This window comes from Drosophila sechellia, unplaced genomic scaffold (genome assembly GCF_004382195.2).
Source record: "Drosophila sechellia strain sech25 unplaced genomic scaffold, ASM438219v1 U_281, whole genome shotgun sequence".
NCBI lineage: Eukaryota > Metazoa > Arthropoda > Insecta > Diptera > Drosophilidae > Drosophila > Drosophila sechellia.
The window spans coordinates 3,207-23,470 of NW_022611225.1; the positions used below are offsets into that span (position 1 = coordinate 3,207).

The 20,264-nt window shown below is 42.8% G+C and overlaps 3 non-coding genes across 3 annotated transcripts; all 3 read right to left on the reverse strand.

Annotated features, from left to right (window-relative positions):
• Nucleotides 1-441: 441 nt before the first annotated feature.
• LOC116803072 lies at nucleotides 442-4,401 on the reverse strand. The gene has a single exon (XR_004363357.1). It is a non-coding gene; the product is annotated as a large subunit ribosomal RNA (ribosomal RNA).
• Nucleotides 4,402-4,795: 394 nt separating this feature from the next.
• LOC116803067 lies at nucleotides 4,796-4,974 on the reverse strand. The gene has a single exon (XR_004363352.1). It is a non-coding gene; the product is annotated as a 5.8S ribosomal RNA (ribosomal RNA).
• Nucleotides 4,975-5,659: 685 nt separating this feature from the next.
• On the reverse strand, nucleotides 5,660-7,653 carry LOC116803071. The gene has a single exon (XR_004363356.1). It is a non-coding gene; the product is annotated as a small subunit ribosomal RNA (ribosomal RNA).
• Nucleotides 7,654-20,264: the final 12,611 nt, after the last annotated feature.

Consider the following 20,264-nt stretch of genomic DNA (forward strand, 5'->3'; position numbering starts at 1 on the left):
TATATGATAAGGACAATATCATATGCGTCACTAAATTGATGACGAGGTGTTTGGCAACTTGACACAATTCATTAAAGTCTGTATATTAATTATATGATAGGGACAATATCATATGCGTCACTAAATTGATGACGAGGTGTTTGGCAACTTGATACAATTCTTTAAAGTCTTTATATCAAAAATTATATGATAGGGACAATATCATATGCGTCACTAAATTGATGACGAGGTGTTTGGCAACTTGACACAATTCATTAAAGTCTTTATATTAATTATATGATAGGGACAATATCATATGCGTCACTAAATTGATGACGAGGTGTTTGGCAACTTGACACAATCCATTAAAGTCTTTATATTAATTATATGATAGGGACAATATCATATGCGTCACTAAATTGATGACGAGGTGTTTGGCTACAGGAAAAAATCATTTATTTATCGAATCATCAAGCAAAGGATAAGCTTCAGTGGATCGCAGTATGGCAGCTGCTCAACCACTTACAACACCTTGCCTGTTACAAAAGTCGTTTACAATTGATTCTAGGCTTTGTCATTGTATTAAATAATGCTTTTATATGTAACTAGCGCGGCATCAGGTGATCGAAGATCCTCCTAATTTACTATGTTACAAATTACATTGGCATCACATCCATTGTCGTTTATAAAATAAATTATAAACTTTAAATGGTTTAGAAGCCATACAATGCAAATTGCCCCTTATTTATCATTGCAGTCCAGCACGGATACGACCTTAGAGGCGTTCAGGCATAATCCAACGGACGTAGCGTCATACCACTGTTCGCTCGAACAAGTATTGTGCCATTGGTCCGTACCTGCGGTTCCTCTCGTACTACGCAGGAATGCTGTCGCAACAACGTTTTGTCATTAGTAGGGTAAAACTAACCTGTCTCACGACGGTCTAAACCCAGCTCACGTTCCCTTGCATGGGTGAACAATCCAACGCTTGGTGAATTTTGCTTCACAATGATAGGAAGAGCCGACATCGAAGGATCAAAAAGCGACGTCGCTATGAACGCTTGGCCGCCACAAGCCAGTTATCCCTATGGTAACTTTTCTGACACCTCTTGTTAAAAACTCTTTAAACCAAAAGGATCGATAGGCCGAGCTTTTGCTGTCCCTGTGTGTACTGAACACCGAGATCAAGTCAGCATTTGCCCTTTTGCTCTATGTGTGGTTTCTGTCCGCACTGAGCTGGCCTTGGGACACCTCCGTTATTATTTGAGAGATGTACCGCCCCAGTCAAACTCCCTACCTGGCAATGTCCTTGAATTGGATCATACCTGAGTAATTGGAGTTATACCAATTTTCAAATCAAAAATACATAAATGCATCGTTTTATTAAAGAATTTGTTTGCGATTATATAACAAACTCGTGATACTTTGATCAAGAAGCTTGCATCAAAACCCAATACCATAAGATATAATAAATATATCCGTATAATGGCTAGGAAATGATACACGTTCCATTTAATCAAGTAAGTAAGGAAACAATAAGAGTAGTGGTATTTCATTGACGATACCAAACCGAGGTCTAATATCTCCCACTTATTCTACACCTCTTATGTCTCCTTACACTGCCAGATTAGAGTCAAGCTCAAAAGGGTCTTCTTTCCCCGCTAATTATTCCAAGCCCGTTCCCTTGGCTGTGGTTTCGCTAGATAGTAGATAGGGACAGTAGGAATCTCGTTAATCCATTCATGCGCGTCACTAATTAGATGACGAGGCATTTGGCTACCTTAAGAGAGTCATAGTTACTCCCGCCGTTGACCCGCGCTTACTTGAATTTCTTCACTTTGACATTCAGAGCACTGGGCAGAAATCACATTGTGTCAACACCCGCTAGGGCCATCACAATGCTTTGTTTTAATTAGACAGTCGGATTCCCAAGTCCGTGCCAGTTCTGAATTGATTGTTAATTGATAATCGTTATAATTGATAAGAACTAATTGGTTTAACCCAAATAGTATTCTTAAAAATTTTAGCAAGAAAGTTCCACAATTGGCTACGTAACTAAACTATCCGGGGAACAAGTAACTAACATAAATGCTAGAAACTCTATTTACCCAGAACGAGCACATAAACCATGTTATTGTTTCCCAATCAAGCCCGACTATCTCAATCTTCAGAGCCAATCCTTATCCCGAAGTTACGGATCTAATTTGCCGACTTCCCTTACCTACATTATTCTATCGACTAGAGACTCTTCACCTTGGAGACCAGCTGCGGATATTGGTACGGCCTGTTGAGAAGTTTGCGTGTCCCCACCATAAATTTTCAAGGTCCGAGGAGAAAATATCGACACAACAGTATATGTCATGCTCTTCTAGCCCATCTACCATATCTCTCTGCGAAAGACTTCCATGGTAGTACGGCTATAAAACAGAAAAGAAAACTCTTCCGATATCTCTCGACGGCTTCTTTATGGTCGTTCCTGTTGCCAGGATGAGCACGAGGCCCATATTTAATAACAAACGGATACTCAACAGGTTACGGAATTGGAACCGTATTCCCTTTCGTTCAAAATTATTCAAGTGTATTATATTCGCTTTGTTTATATAGTTAGGCATTTTTGTTTTACTTGAAAATTTTCGGCTTTCGCCTTGAACTTAGGACCGACTAACTCGTGATCAACCACTGTTCACACGAAACCCTTCTCCACTTCAGTCCTCCAAGGTCTCATTCGATTATTTGCTACTACCACCAAGATCTGTACCAATGGCAGCTCCATGCAGGCTTACGCCAAACACTTCTACGCATACCATTGTACCTTCCTACTCACTAAAGTTTCAAAATTTATATCACAAGTAATATAAATCATCTACTTTAGCGGTAATGTATAGGTATACAACTTAAGCGCCATCCATTTTAAGGGCTAGTTGCTTCGGCAGGTGAGTTGTTACACACTCCTTAGCGGATTTCGACTTCCATGATCACCGTCCTGCTGTTTTAAGCAACCAACGCCTTTCATGGTATCTGCATGAGTTGTTAATTTGGGCACCGTAACATTACGTTTGGTTCATCCCACAGCGCCAGTTCTGCTTACCAAAAGTGGCCCACTGGGCACATTATATCATAACCTTGAACTTCATATCAAGAAAGTTAAGGTTCTTACCCATTTAAAGTTTGAGAATAGGTTAAGATCGTTTCGACCCTAAGGCCTCTAATCATTCGCTTTACCAGATAAGATTATTTTATATAATATTAAAATGCACCAGCTATCCTGAGGGAAACTTCGGAAGGAACCAGCTACTAGATGGTTCGATTGGTCTTTCGCCCCTATACTCAATTCTGACAATCGATTTGCACGTCAGAACTGTTTCGGTCTTCCATCAGGGTTTCCCCTGACTTCAACCTGATCAAGTATAGTTCACCATCTTTCGGGTCACAGCATATATGCTCAAGGTACGTTCCAGTTAGAGGCATAAATAATATAAATATACATTATACATAACTATATAGAACGCCCCGGGATTGTGTTAATTAGCTATAAATAGCTAAAAAACTAATCCCATTATTAGTCAAGTTAATTACGCTATTAGGTTTACATCCCAATAACTTGCACATATGTTAGACTCCTTGGTCCGTGTTTCAAGACGGGTCCCGAAGGTATCCTGAATCTTTCGCATTGTTAATCATACAAGAGCATATAATAAACACAAAAATCAATGATAATTATGCCATTATATAATTCCGAAAAATTAACGCTCTGTAATAATATAAATCTATCAGCACTTTATCAAATTAATAACATTTATTCTGTGTTAAAATGCAAGCAATTTAATTGGAATAAACTATAAGTTATATTTTATGATAAATTTGGGATATGCTAATAGATTACAATGTCCTTATATGGAAAAAATGCACATTATTCTTAATAATATTATTTAAATATTACAATTTTAATGATGAATTTTCCATAACGGATATTCAGGTTCATCGGGCTTAACCTCTAAGCAGTTTCACGTACTGTTTAACTCTCTATTCAGAGTTCTTTTCAACTTTCCCTCACGGTACTTGTTTACTATCGGTCTCATGGTTATATTTAGTTTTAGATGGAGTTTACCACCCACTTAGTGCTGCACTATCAAGCAACACGACTCTTTGGAAACATCATCTAGCAATCATTAACGTTATACGGGCCTGGCACCCTCTATGGGTAAATGGCCTCATTTAAGAAGGACTTAAATCATTAATTTCTCATACTAGAATATTGACGCTCCATACACTGCATCTCACATTTGCCATATAGACAAAGTGACTTAGTGCTGAACTGTTTTCTTTTCGCTCGCCGCTACTAAGAAAATCCTTGTTAGTTTCTTTTCCTCCCCTAATTAATATGCTTAAATTCAGGGGGTAGTCCCATATGAGTTGAGGTTGTATATATAACTATATTTTGCCATAAATTCTTTATATATAAATGATAAAACAATCAATTAAATTCGTTATAAATAGTTCCAATAGTTCTTGTAAGCAAAGTCATTTTTATCCATTTAACGAACCAACGAAGAATAATAACAAAACCAAGATTTTTCTTTTTCCGAATCATTAATAAGAGACAATTCTAGATGAAAAATATTTCAATTTTTTATGCTAGACATTTCTCAGTATTATTTGATTGAAAAAGAAAATATTTCTCTTCGTTTTTCACATTCAAATGTGAGATAATGTTTTTCATTTCTTTTTTAATATTATGAATAAAATCATTATTTAATCCAATAATATACCATATGCTTATAAAAAATTTATAAACAACTTAATTAGCATAGTCTTACAACCCTCAACCATATGTAGTCCAAGCAGCACTATAAAATTAATTAAAGTACATAACAGCATGGACTGCGATATGCGTTCAAAATGTCGATGTTCATGTGTCCTGCAGTTCACACGATGACGCACAGTTTGCTGCGTTCTTCATCGACCCATGAGCCGAGTGATCCACCGCTTAGAGTTTTATAATTCAATTTTATATAATGTCAATATTGTTTTTATTGAAAGAAATTAAAAATACACCATTTTACTGGCATATATCAATTCCTTCAATAAATTTATTTTTATACCTAAAATAAATGTTGCGAAATGTCTTAGTTTCATATAAGCATTATGTATCATAATAATCTGGTTATGGTTTGCTATTTTGGGTGACACATACTGCAAAATTTATATAAAACATTAACCTGATGGATGACAGGTACAAACATTGTATATTTTAGGTTGTTGCATTAGCCAACGTATGCTCATAACATAGATGAACAATACATATTCGCAACGCGTGTATATTATGGTCCATATACACACACACTTATTTTGATTACCACACATTCAAAATTATTTTATTTTAATTCGACTTCTACTTTCGAATTTAGTTTAGTTTCTTCGATTTCCATTTTCGAGAATTTGTTTTTATAGGAAACGCCGTTGTTGTAGTAAGTACTGCCACAAATACGCACAGCAACATTAATAATGTTAAAGTCTTTTATGAGGTTGCCAAGCCCCACATATAAAATAAAAGCCATCTTCATTTTATTTTGACTTTAACTTTTGATTCCGTGGAATCATTTTGTAATATTTTTATTTTGGTAAATTGTATTTATTTGTATTATAACAAATATTTATTAACGATAAGGATATTATACAATAATGATCCTTCCGCAGGTTCACCTACGGAAACCTTGTTACGACTTTTACTTCCTCTAAATAATCAAGTTCGGTCAACTTTTGCGAAAAAACCGTAACACGCAAGGCGTCACAGTGATCACGTCCGGAGACCTCACTAAATAATTCAATCGGTAGTAGCGACGGGCGGTGTGTACAAAGGGCAGGGACGTAATCAATGCGAGTTAATGACTCACACTTACTGGGAATTCCAAGTTCATGTGAACAGTTTCAGTTCACAATCCCAAGCATGAAAGTGGTTCAGCGGTTTACCCGGACCTCTCGGTCTAGGAAATACACGTTGATACTTTCATTGTAGCGCGCGTGCAGCCCAGGACATCTAAGGGCATCACAGACCTGTTATTGCTCAATCTCATTATTGCTAGACGCAATTTGTCCATTTAAGAAGCTAGTGTCCTTATAATGGGACAAACCAACAGGTACGGCTCCACTTACATAAACACATTCAAACACAATAAACATTTTACTGCCACCATGAATGAAGGCTACATAAGCTTCAGCACCATAATCCTGAAGATATCTATTTAATATATTTGAGTCTCGTTCGTTATCGGAATTAACCAGACAAATCACTCCACGAACTAAGAACGGCCATGCACCACCACCCATAGATTCGAGAAAGAGCTATCAATCTGTCTTACACACTTATGTTCGGACCTGGTAAGTTTTCCCGTGTTGAGTCAAATTAAGCCGCAGGCTCCACTCCTGGTGGTGCCCTTCCGTCAATTCCTTTAAGTTTCAGCTTTGCAACCATACTTCCCCGGAGCCCAAAAGCTTTGGTTTCCCGGGAAGCGACTGAGAGAGCCATAAAAGTAGCTACACCCAATTGCTAGCTGGCATCGTTTATGGTTAGAACTAGGGCGGTATCTGATCGCCTTCGAACCTCTAACTTTCGTTCTTGATTAATGAAAACATCTTTGGCAAATGCTTTCGCTTAAGTTAGTCTTACGACGGTCCAAGAATTTCACCTCTCGCGTCGTAATACTAATGCCCCCAAACTGCTTCTATTAATCATTACCTCTTGATCTGAAAACCAATGAAAGCAGAACAGAGGTCTTATTTCATTATCCCATGCACAGAATATTCAGGCATTTGAAGCCTGCTTTAAGCACTCTAATTTGTTCAAAGTAATAGTACCGGCCCACAATAACACTCGTTTAAGAGCACTAGTGCAGGTTTTTAAATAGGAGGAACATATGAAAAAATACAAGTATTTAATCACATATAAGAACTCCACCGGTAATACGCTTACATACATAAAGGTATAGTACTAACCACAATTGTAAGTTGTACTACCCGTATGAAGCACAAGTTCAACTACGAACGTTTTAACCGCAACAACTTTAATATACGCTATTGGAGCTGGAATTACCGCGGCTGCTGGCACCAGACTTGCCCTCCAATTGGTCCTTGTTAAAGGATTTAAAGTGTACTCATTCCAATTACAGGGCCTCGGATATGAGTCCTGTATTGTTATTTTTCGTCACTACCTCCCCGAGCTGGGAGTGGGTAATTTACGCGCCTGCTGCCTTCCTTAGATGTGGTAGCCGTTTCTCAGGCTCCCTCTCCGGAATCGAACCCTGATTCCCCGTTACCCGTTGCAACCATGGTAGTCCTAGATACTACCATCAAAAGTTGATAGGGCAGACATTTGAAAGATCTGTCGTCGGTACAAGACCATACGATCTGCATGTTATCTAGAGTTCAACCAATATAACGATCTTGCGATCGCTTGGTTTTAGCCTAATAAAAGCACATGTCCCATAAGGTTCATGTTTTAATTGCATGTATTAGCTCTAGAATTACCACAGTTATCCAAGTAACTGTTAACGATCTAAGGAACCATAACTGATATAATGAGCCTTTTGCGGTTTCACTTTTAATTCGTGTGTACTTAGACATGCATGGCTTAATCTTTGAGACAAGCATATAACTACTGGCAGGATCAACCAGAATAATGTTTTTCCTTCATATTCCATTCATATTTTTTGAATCGAAATAAGCAATATAATAGATATATAGATTTTTCACTTTATATAATTCCATGATTTTTATTATATTGAATAAAATTCAATATTTCGCCTTTGGGTAAAATTTTAAATATATAAATATAAGTAAAAAATCTATTCGATTACGGCCATTTTTATATAGCATTCGTAATCCATATTTTCATTTTTAATTTATACTTGTTTTACCAATATAACAAGAATTTCATATAATTATTGTAATATATATGTTTCTATAATTTTATCTTTTATATATACATATTTCATTATAAAATATCATTTTATTTCCAACATACATAATTATTGTATCCACACATGTACAATTTTTGTTTAACCAATATAAATATTAAGTTAAATCATTTGCATTTTGAAGATAAATTTAAAATTTATCTCTTTTCATATATCTCTCTGGTAATATATAACATAAAACCAAGCGCATATGATAATATTTCCACATTTAATATATAATTTTATATTTCTTTCATAAGAATCCATATTTGTATTATACCGTAACGATATAATAATCCAACTATACGGCAGGTAATAAATTAATATTTGCCTGCCTCCAAAAATTAACGATAATATATGGAAACGATTTGTTATTCTATATATAATAGAAACTTGACTTTTGTTTCAACGATATTATCTAAAAAGCGTATATTCCTATTATCCGCGGAGCCAAGTCCCGTGTTCTATAGAACTGAGAAACAAATTTGTACGGATAATAATATACTTTATTTTATGTAACCAATATAAACATAATCCGAAATAAATATTTCGAATAATGCGGGAGGTCGGCAACCACTGCCTACCTATAGTAGTTTTTGAACCCGCTGTCCTCAAAGCGGGTATTTTCAATTCCGTTTGCCACCCAACATACGGTCTATTCTCTTATATATTAAGAGATTATAGGAACATTTCATTTTTTTTCCATTATTCATATATAATATGATTATTTTTTTTTTATACATATAATAAATATTAATTTTTATATGTTTATTATTTAATTTACTCATATAATTAGTCGCGATCGAACACTCGACGAGTGCAGACGTGCCTGCGGATCGACAGCAAATTGTTAGCAAATTGTTAGCAAATTGTTCACAGTTGTAAGTCCCGTTACTTGTGCCCAGCCACTTCGCGTCGCGTGATCTTGTCGCGCGTTTTGATTGGCCCAGCCAACGTACCTAACGGTAGTTCGCACTAACACCATCGCACACCCGAGTGTGCGTGTTATCAGCGCAAAAAACCCAGTGCTCGAAGCAGCGGTATAATTGCAAAGCAGCAGCCACGTGCTGCCTGGCTCACCGGCTTACGGTGCCCAGCTTCCCCCCCCCCCCCCCCTCCTCACTCCTTATCAACTTTGGAGAAGATGGACTGGCAGGCCCCCCCGCGCACCCACAAGCTTGGAACAACACCACGCAAAAAGGCTCTGAGAACACGCAAGAGCAGCTCCAGCAGCGAGGGAAGCACCTCGCATACAGAGCCGGGCGAGATAAAGCGAAAACCGGCAAAGAAAGCACAGGGAGAGGAGCTGGAAGATAAGCCAAGCACTAGCGCAGCTCTGCGCAAGAAGCTCGCCAACAACGCCTTCGCTTTACTCTCGACCGAAGAAGACGAGTACGACCAAGAGAGCTCTGATGACGAACCCGTACCTAAAGACGATTCCAAGCCCAAGACCCCCGAGAAACCAAAGCCCACCCCGAAGACCATCAAGCCACCTCCGATTTTTATCCCCGATGTGACCAACATCTCGGCACTCGTCAAGATGATCACGACTCTTGTAGGCCCGAAGAACAATTTTACCTACAAGACCGTGAATGGCAACAACGTACGTGTCATGATGCCGGACAAAGAGTCCTATACAGCTCTGCGTCTCCAACTTGTGGCCCAAAACAAGAGGCATCGGACTTTCCAGCCGAAAGATGAACGTGCATACAAGGTTGTCATCAAAGGACTCCACCACTCCACCGATCGTGAGGAAATCATTGAAGACCTTCGCAGACAAGGGCACGCTGTTAGAGATCTGCACAATCCCATTGGCAGAAGAACTAAAGAACCGCTGGGAATATTCTTCGCCAACCTGGAGCCTTCCAGCAACAACAAAGACGTCTACCAAGTCAAGCGGATCTGCAGGTCGGTAGTAACCATTGAACCGCCGCAGAAGTTCAACGACGTGCCTCAATGCTTCAGGTGCCAAGGATTCGGTCATACACAGCGTTACTGCTTCCTGGAATACCGATGTGTAAAGTGTGGAGGCCCTCACGAATCGAGGGCATGTGAGAAGAGGGAGGACGACAAAGCGTGCTGCTTCCACTGCCAGGCGGACCATCCTGCGTCTTTCAAGGGATGCCCTGCATACAAAAGGGCCAAAGCACTCGCTGCTCCGAAAACAAGGCCCGTCGCTAATGCTAACAAGGCGCCGCCCGTGGCATCACCAAACGTCACCTCTGGCAGGAGCTACCGAGACGCCCTCAACGGAGTGCACGCAGCACCGCAGAATCCCACAACCCCAGTCCAAACCCAAACAGAAACCCCACACTCCGGTCAGATAGAAGCGATGTTCGCTCGCATGGAAGGAATGATGGAAAGGATGATGGAGCGCATGTTCACCCAGATGACACAGCTGGTGGCCACCATTCTCAACAGCAAGTCATGCAACTAAAGCTCCACCTAGTCGTCTGGAATGCGAACGGCCTGCAGAACAGCAAGGCCATAGTCGAGCACCATCTGAAGACCCACCAGATCGATATCCTACTCGTAGCCGAAACCCACTTCTCCCCCAGATCCCACTTTAATATCAGCGGATATGACCTCATCCATGCAGACCATCCTTCTGGCAGAGCACGCGGTGGAGCAGCCATCCTCATCAGGAGCGGTATTCAATACCTAGAGCTGCCCGCGTTTCAGCAAGACTGGGCACAATGTCCTGTCATCAGGATTGTCAGCCCGCAAGGAGATTTAGACATTGGAGCGGTCTACTTTCCCCCCAGATACCGCATAACAGCATCTCACCTCAGTGAGTTCTTCGAGCATTTTGGGCCCCGCTTCATAGCAGCTGGAGATTATAACGCCAAACATTCTTGGTGGGGATCGCGCGCCAACAACCCCAAAGGGAAAACTCTGTTTGGGTACCTGCAACGCCACCGACTGGACTGCCACTCCACTGGCGAGCCCACTCACTGGCCAACGAATCCCCTCAAGACTCCAGACCTACTGGACTTTGCTGTGTCGAAAGGCATAGGGCATGCGAAGATCAGCTGCACAACAAATGCTGATCTCCTGTCAGACCACTGTGCAATAAACGTGCTAATCAACACGCCAGTCCTCAGGAAAACCCCGCTCAGAAGGCTCACTGGAAAATATACCGACGCCGCCAAGTTCGCGTCCTGGATGCTCTCCACCGTCAATCCGAACCCCATCCTCAACACACCCAGGAACATTGATGAAGCTATCGGGAATCTCACCAGGCAGATGCAAAACGCTGCGGAATTCGCAAGCCCACCGCCACCAAAGACTGCGAGAACACCTAGCAGGGACCTCCACCTCTGGTCCCCGGAAATTGCGGCACTCGTGACTGAGAAGAGGCGTCTCAGGAGAGTTTGGTTCTTGACGCGCAATCCAAGAGACAAAACAGCGCTCAATCACGCCACAAAGGAGTTGAAGGACAAGATCTCCAGCCTACGCCAGGACTCCTTCCTCAGATTCCTCGAGGAACTCTCTCCCGGGGACCCAGACCACAATCTGTGGAACGTCACCCGCCACATTAAACGACCAGCCAAAAAGGTTTCCGCAGTGCGCAAAGCAGATGGATCCTGGTGCCTTTCGGATGCTGAAAGAGCAGAAGCTTTCGCCGAACACCTTCACAACGCCTTCTCTCCGTTCGACTGCTGCACTGCCGAAGAACATGCTGAAACAGCCCGGTTTCTCAATAGCCCAAGCTCTCCCGGTCCCCCGTTGGAACCAGTCGACCCTGAGGAAGTTGCGCAGGAGATTGCTCTACTGAAGAACAACAAATCTCCAGGCCTGGATCGTATAGATGCGGCGGCCCTAAAAATGCTCCCATCCCGCTGCACACAAATGCTGGCCAGCATTTACAACAGCTGCTTCCGGCTAGGGTACTTCCCGGAAGAGTGGAAAAGAGCAGAGGTTATTGTCCTCCTCAAGCCTGGTAAGCCTGAAGCCAATCTCGCCTCCTATCGTCCGATTAGTTTGCTGGCAATCCTCTCCAAAATACTCGAAAGAGTATTTTTGCGCAGAGTATTGCCAGTACTGGATGAGGCTGGTTTGATCCCCGATCACCAGTTTGGCTTCAGGCGCTCCCACGGAACACCAGAGCAATGCCACCGGCTAGTCGAACGGATCCTCGAGGCATTCGAGCAAAAGAAATACTGCTGCGCTGTAATGCTCGACGTGAAGCAGGCATTCGACAGAGTTTGGCATCCTGGACTCCTCCATAAACTCAAATCCTACCTCCCAAGCCCCCATTTTACCCTCCTCAAATCCTACACTGAGGGAAGAGCATTCCAAGTCAGATGCGGAAGTGCAATAAGCCTACCCAGACTGATCAGAGCTGGAGTTCCGCAAGGCAGTGTGCTCGGACCAATACTGTACACCCTTTACACCGCAGACCTTCCCATAATCCCCTCCAGGAACCTAACTATAGCGACTTATGCAGATGACACGGCTTTCCTCGCCTCCTCATCCGACCCACGAGAAGCCTCCGAAACAATCCAAAGGCAAATGGACGCGCTACATCCCTGGCTCAGCAGGTGGAACATCGTAGTGAACGCGGAAAAATCTACCCAAACAACATTTGCACTAAGGAGAGGAGACTGCCCACCGGTCACGCTAAACGGAGTCATCATTCCCAACGCACCCGCACCCAAGTACCTAGGACTTACCCTGGACCGCAGGCTCACTTGGCGTCCCCACATCGTCAGCAAACGCATACAGGCCGATGCGCGTCTGAGGCAGATGCATTGGCTTATTGGGAGAGGGTCCAAGCTAAGGCAGAACCACAAAATCCTGGTGTACAAGGCAATTCTCAAGCCCATCTGGACCTACGGGATACAGCTATGGGGCACGGCAAGCCACACGAATCGCCTGCGTATACAGCGGTTCCAGAATAGGTGCTTGAGAATTGCCTGTAATGCGCATCCCTACCACGAGAATGTCGCCATACATAGGGAACTTGGAATCCCACAAGTCGCTGATGAAATCTCCAGGCTCAGCGAGAGATACCTGAAAAGGCTCGAAAACCACCCTAACCACCTCGCCACCAACCTGTTAGACAATAGCCAAACAAGCAGACGTCTCATGAGGAGACACCCTCTCGATCTTCCACAACAATAGACAACACATATAAAACCCGCCACAAATACATGTACAATAGTATCCCTTAAGCTAATGTTCCCCCGCAAAACCATTTAATTATTGTCCACTAGGACAGATTTTAAATAAATAAACGCACGCTAAAGAAAAAAAAAAAAAAAAACTCATATAATTGCCAAATTCATATGAATACATAAGTTTTGAACAATATGAGAGGTCGGCAACCACTGCCTACCTATAGTAGTTTTTGAACCCTCTGTCGTAATTCCGGTCGTTTACACTACTATACCCTCTCACTATAATGGCTTTTCTCTATAATACTAAGAGAATATGGGAATATCTCAGCATTTTTTCCCATATACATATAATAATTAACCATTTTCATATGTATATTATTTAATTTAATCATATAATTGCCAAAATCATATGAATACATAAGTTTTGAACAATATGAGAGGTCGGCAACCACTGCCTACCTATAGTAGTTTTTGAACCCTCTGTCGTAATTCCGGTCGTTTACACTACTATACCCTCTCACTATAATGGATTTTCTCTATAATACTAAGAGAATGTGGGAATATTTCAGCATTTTTTCCCTTATACATATAATAATTAATCATTTTCATATGTATATTATTTAATTTACTCATACAATTGCCAAAATCATATGAATACATAAGTTTTGAACAATATGAGAGGTCGGCAACCACTGCCTACCTATAGTAGTTTTTGAACCCTCTGTCGTAATTCCGGTCGTTTACACTACTATACCCTCTCACTTAAATGGCTTTTCTCTATAATACTAAGAGAATATGGGAATATCTCAGCATTTTTTCCCATATACATATAATAATTAACCATTTTCATATGTATATTATTTAATTTAATCATATAATTGCCAAAATCATATGAATACATAAGTTTTGAACAATATGAGAGGTCGGCAACCACTGCCTACCTATAGTAGTTTTTGAACCCTCTGTCGTAATTCCGGTCGTTTACACTACTATACCCTCTCACTATAATGGATTTTCTCTATAATACTAAGAGAATGTGGGAATATTTCAGCATTTTTTCCCTTATACATATAATAATTAATCATTTTCATATGTATATTATTTAATTTACTCATACAATTGCCAAAATCATATGAATACATAAGTTTTGAACAATATGAGAGGTCGGCAACCACTGCCTACCTATAGTAGTTTTTGAACCCTCTGTCGTAATTCCGGTGGTTTACACTACTATACCCTCTCACTTAAATGGCTTTTCTCTATAATACTAAGAGAATATGGGAATATCTCTGCATTTTTTCCCATATACATATAATAATTAATCATTTTCGTATGTATATTATTTAATTTACTCATACAATTGCCAAAATCATATGAATACATAAGTTTTGAACAATATGAGAGGTCGGCAACCACTGCCTACCTATAGTAGTTTTTGAACCCTCTGTCGTAATTCCGGTCGTTTACACTACTATACCCTCTCACTTAAATGGCTTTTCTCTATAATACTAAGAGAATATGGGAATATCTCTGCATTTTTTCCCATATACATATAATAATTAACCATTTTCATATGTATATTATTTAATTTAATCATATAATTGCCAAAATCATATGAATACATAAGTTTTGAACAATATGAGAGGTCGGCAACCACTGCCTACCTATAGTAGTTTTTGAACCCTCTGTCGTAATTCCGGTCGTTTACACTACTATACCCTCTCACTATAATGGATTTTCTCTATAATACTAAGAGAATGTGGGAATATTTCAGCATTTTTTCCCTTATACATATAATAATTAATCATTTTCATATGTATATTATTTAATTTACTCATATAATTGCCAAATTCATATGAATACATAAGTTTTGAACAATATGAGAGGTCGGCAACCACTGCCTACCTATAGTAGTTTTTGAACCCTCTGTCGTAATTCCGGTCGTTTACACTACTATACCCTCTCACTATAATGGATTTTCTCTATAATACTAAGAGAATGTGGGAATATTTCAGCATTTTTTCCCTTATACATATAATAATTAATCATTTTCATATGTATATTATTTAATTTACTCATACAATTGCCAAAATCATATGAATACATAAGTTTTGAACAATATGAGAGGTCGGCAACCACTGCCTACCTATAGTAGTTTTTGAACCCTCTGTCGTAATTCCGGTCGTTTACACTACTATACCCTCTCACTTAAATGGCTTTTCTCTATAATACTAAGAGAATATGGGAATATCTTAGCATTTTTTCCCATATACATATAATAATTAACCATTTTCATATGTATATTTTTTAATTTACTCATATAATTGCCAAAATCATATAAATACATAAGTTTGAACAATATCAGAGGTCGGCAACGGTCTTTCCTCTATAATACTAAGATAATATGGGAATATTTCATCATTTTTTCCCTTATACATATAATAATTAATCATTTTCATATGTATATTATTTAATTTACTCGTATAATTGTCAAAATCCTATGAACACATAAGAGAATACAATATGAGAGGTCGGCGCAACCATAATATAGTAGTTGATGACGAGGTGTTTGGCAACTTGACACAATCCATTAAAGTCTTTATATTAATTATATGAAAGGGACAATATCATATGCGTCACTAAATTGATCAGTCGCGATCGAACACTCGACGAGTGCAGACGTGCCTGCGGATCGACAGCAAATTGTTAGCAAATTGTTAGCAAATTGTTCACAGTTGTAAGTCCCGTTACTTGTGCCCAGCCACTTCGCGTCGCGTGATCTTGTCGCGCGTTTTGATTGGCCCAGCCAACGTACCTAACGGTAGTTCGCACTAACACCATCGCACACCCGAGTGTGCGTGTTATCAGCGCAAAAAACCCAGTGCTCGAAGCAGCGGTATAATTGCAAAGCAGCAGCCACGTGCTGCCTGGCTCACCGGCTTACGGTGCCCAGCTTCCCCCCCCCCCCCCCTCCTCACTCCTTATCAACTTTGGAGAAGATGGACTGGCAGGCCCCCCCGCGCACCCACAAGCTTGGAACAACACCACGCAAAAAGGCTCTGAGAACACGCAAGAGCAGCTCCAGCAGCGAGGGAAGCACCTCGCATACAGAGCCGGGCGAGATAAAGCGAAAACCGGCAAAGAAAGCACAGGGAGAGGAGCTGGAAGATAAGCCAAGCACTAGCGCAGCTCTGCGCAAGAAGCTCGCCAACAACGCCTTCGCTTTACTCTCGACCGAAGAAGACGAGTACGACCAAGAGAGCTCTGATGACGAACCCGGACCTAAAGACGATTCCAAGCCCAAGACCCCCGAGAAACCAAAGCCCACCCCGAAGACCATCAAGCCACCTCCGATTTTTATCCCCGATGTGACCAACATCTCGGCACTCGTCAAGATGATCACGACTCTTGTAGGCCCGAAGAACAATTTTACCTACAAGACCGTGAATGGCAACAACGTACGTGTCATGATGCCGGACAAAGAGTCCTATACAGCTCTGCGTCTCCAACTTGTGGCCCAAAACAAGAGGCATCGGACTTTCCAGCCGAAAGATGAACGTGCATACAAGGTTGTCATCAAAGGACTCCACCACTCCACCGATCGTGAGGAAATCATTGAAGACCTTCGCAGACAAGGGCACGCTGTTAGAGATCTGCACAATCCCATTGGCAGAAGAACTAAAGAACCGCTGGGAATATTCTTCGCCAACCTGGAGCCTTCCAGCAACAACAAAGACGTCTACCAAGTCAAGCGGATCTGCAGGTCGGTAGTAACCATTGAACCGCCGCAGAAGTTCAACGACGTGCCTCAATGCTTCAGGTGCCAAGGATTCGGTCATACACAGCGTTACTGCTTCCTGGAATACCGATGTGTAAAGTGTGGAGGCCCTCACGAATCGAGGGCATGTGAGAAGAGGGAGGACGACAAAGCGTGCTGCTTCCACTGCCAGGCGGACCATCCTGCGTCTTTCAAGGGATGCCCTGCATACAAAAGGGCCAAAGCACTCGCTGCTCCGAAAACAAGGCCCGTCGCTAATGCTAACAAGGCGCCGCCCGTGGCATCACCAAACGTCACCTCTGGCAGGAGCTACCGAGACGCCCTCAACGGAGTGCACGCAGCACCGCAGAATCCCACAACCCCAGTCCAAACCCAAACAGAAACCCCACACTCCGGTCAGATAGAAGCGATGTTCGCTCGCATGGAAGGAATGATGGAAAGGATGATGGAGCGCATGTTCACCCAGATGACACAGCTGGTGGCCACCATTCTCAACAGCAAGTCATGCAACTAAAGCTCCACCTAGTCGTCTGGAATGCGAACGGCCTGCAGAACAGCAAGGCCATAGTCGAGCACCATCTGAAGACCCACCAGATCGATATCCTACTCGTAGCCGAAACCCACTTCTCCCCCAGATCCCACTTTAATATCAGCGGATATGACCTCATCCATGCAGACCATCCTTCTGGCAGAGCACGCGGTGGAGCAGCCATCCTCATCAGGAGCGGTATTCATTACCTAGAGCTGCCCGCGTTTCAGCAAGACTGGGCACAATGTCCTGTCATCAGGATTGTCAGCCCGCAAGGAGATTTAGACATTGGAGCGGTCTACTTTCCCCCCAGATACCGCATAACAGCATCTCACCTCAGTGAGTTCTTCGAGCATTTTGGGCCCCGCTTCATAGCAGCTGGAGATTATAACGCCAAACATTCTTGGTGGGGATCGCGCGCCAACAACCCCAAAGGGAAAACTCTGTTTGGGTACCTGCAACGCCACCGACTGGACTGCCACTCCACTGGCGAGCCCACTCACTGGCCAACGAATCCCCTCAAGACTCCAGACCTACTGGACTTTGCTGTGTCGAAAGGCATAGGGCATGCGAAGATCAGCTGCACAACAAATGCTGATCTCCTGTCAGACCACTGTGCAATAAACGTGCTAATCAACACGCCAGTCCTCAGGAAAACCCCGCTCAGAAGGCTCACTGGAAAATATACCGACGCCGCCAAGTTCGCGTCCTGGATGCTCTCCACCGTCAATCCGAACCCCATCCTCAACACACCCAGGAACATTGATGAAGCTATCGGGAATCTCACCAGGCAGATGCAAAACGCTGCGGAATTCGCAAGCCCACCGCCACCAAAGACTGCGAGAACACCTAGCAGGGACCTCCACCTCTGGTCCCCGGAAATTGCGGCACTCGTGACTGAGAAGAGGCGTCTCAGGAGAGTTTGGTTCTTGACGCGCAATCCAAGAGACAAAACAGCGCTCAATCACGCCACAAAGGAGTTGAAGGACAAGATCTCCAGCCTACGCCAGGACTCCTTCCTCAGATTCCTCGAGGAACTCTCTCCCGGGGACCCAGACCACAATCTGTGGAACGTCACCCGCCACATTAAACGACCAGCCAAAAAGGTTTCCGCAGTGCGCAAAGCAGATGGATCCTGGTGCCTTTCGGATGCTGAAAGAGCAGAAGCTTTCGCCGAACACCTTTACAACGCCTTCTCTCCGTTCGACTGCTGCACTGCCGAAGAACATGCTGAAACAGCCCGGTTTCTCAATAGCCCAAGCTCTCCCGGTCCCCCGTTGGAACCAGTCGACCCTGAGGAAGTTGCGCAGGAGATTGCTCTACTGAAGAACAACAAATCTCCAGGCCTGGATCGTATAGATGCGGCGGCCCTAAAAATGCTCCCATCCCGCTGCACACAAATGCTGGCCAGCATTTACAACAGCTGCTTCCGGCTAGGGTACTTCCCGGAAGAGTGGAAAAGAGCAGAGGTTATTGTCCTCCTCAAGCCTGGTAAGCCTGAAGCCAATCTCGCCTCCTATCGTCCGATTAGTTTGCTGGCAATCCTCTCCAAAATACTCGAAAGAGTATTTTTGCGCAGAGTATTGCCAGTACTGGATGAGGCTGGTTTGATCCCCGATCACCAGTTTGGCTTCAGGCGCTCCCACGGAACACCAGAGCAATGCCACCGGCTAGTCGAACGGATCCTCGAGGCATTCGAGCAAAAGAAATACTGCTGCGCTGTAATGCTCGACGTGAAGCAGGCATTCGACAGAGTTTGGCATCCTGGACTCCTCCATAAACTCAAATCCTACCTCCCAAGCCCCCATTTTACCCTCCTCAAATCCTACACTGAGGGAAGAGCATTCCAAGTCAGATGCGGAAGTGCAATAAGCCTACCCAGACTGATCAGAGCTGGAGTTCCGCAAGGCAGTGTGCTCGGACCAATACTGTACACCCTTTACACCGCAGACCTTCCCATAATCCCCTCCAGGAACCTAACTATAGCGACTTATGCAGATGACACGGCTTTCCTCGCCTCCTCATCCGACCCACGAGAAGCCTCCGAAACAATCCAAAGGCAAATGGACGCGCTACATCCCTGGCTCAGCAGGTGGAACATCGTAGTGAACGCGGAAAAATCTACCCAAACAACATTTGCACTAAGGAGAGGAGACTGCCCACCGGTCACGCTAAACGGAGTCATCATTCCCAACGCACCCGCACCCAAGTACCTAGGACTTACCCTGGACCGCAGGCTCACTTGGCGTCCCCACATCGTCAGCAAACGCATACAGGCCGATGCGCGTCTGAGGCAGATGCATTGGCTTATTGGGAGAGGGTCCAAGCTAAGGCAGAACCACAAAATCCTGGTGTACAAGGCAATTCTCAAGCCCATCTGGACCTACGGGATACAGCTATGGGGCACGGCAAGCCACACGAATCGCCTGCGTATACAGCGGTTCCAGAATAGGTGCTTGAGAATTGCCTGTAATGCGCATCCCTACCACGAGAATGTCGCCATACATAGGGAACTTGGAATCCCACAAGTCGCTGATGAAATCTCCAGGCTCAGCGAGAGATACCTGAAAAGGCTCGAAAACCACCCTAACCACCTCGCCACCAACCTGTTAGACAATAGCCAAACAAGCAGACGTCTCATGAGGAGACACCCTCTCGATCTTCCACAACAATAGACAACACATATAAAACCCGCCACAAATACATGTACAATAGTATCCCTTAAGCTAATGTTCCCCCGCAAAACCATTTAATTATTGTCCACTAGGACAGATTTTAAATAAATAAACGCACGCTAAAGAAAAAAAAAACTAAATTGATGACGAGGTGTTTGGCAACTTGATACAATTCTTTAAAGTCTTTATATCAAAAATTATATGATAGGGACAATATCATATGCGTCA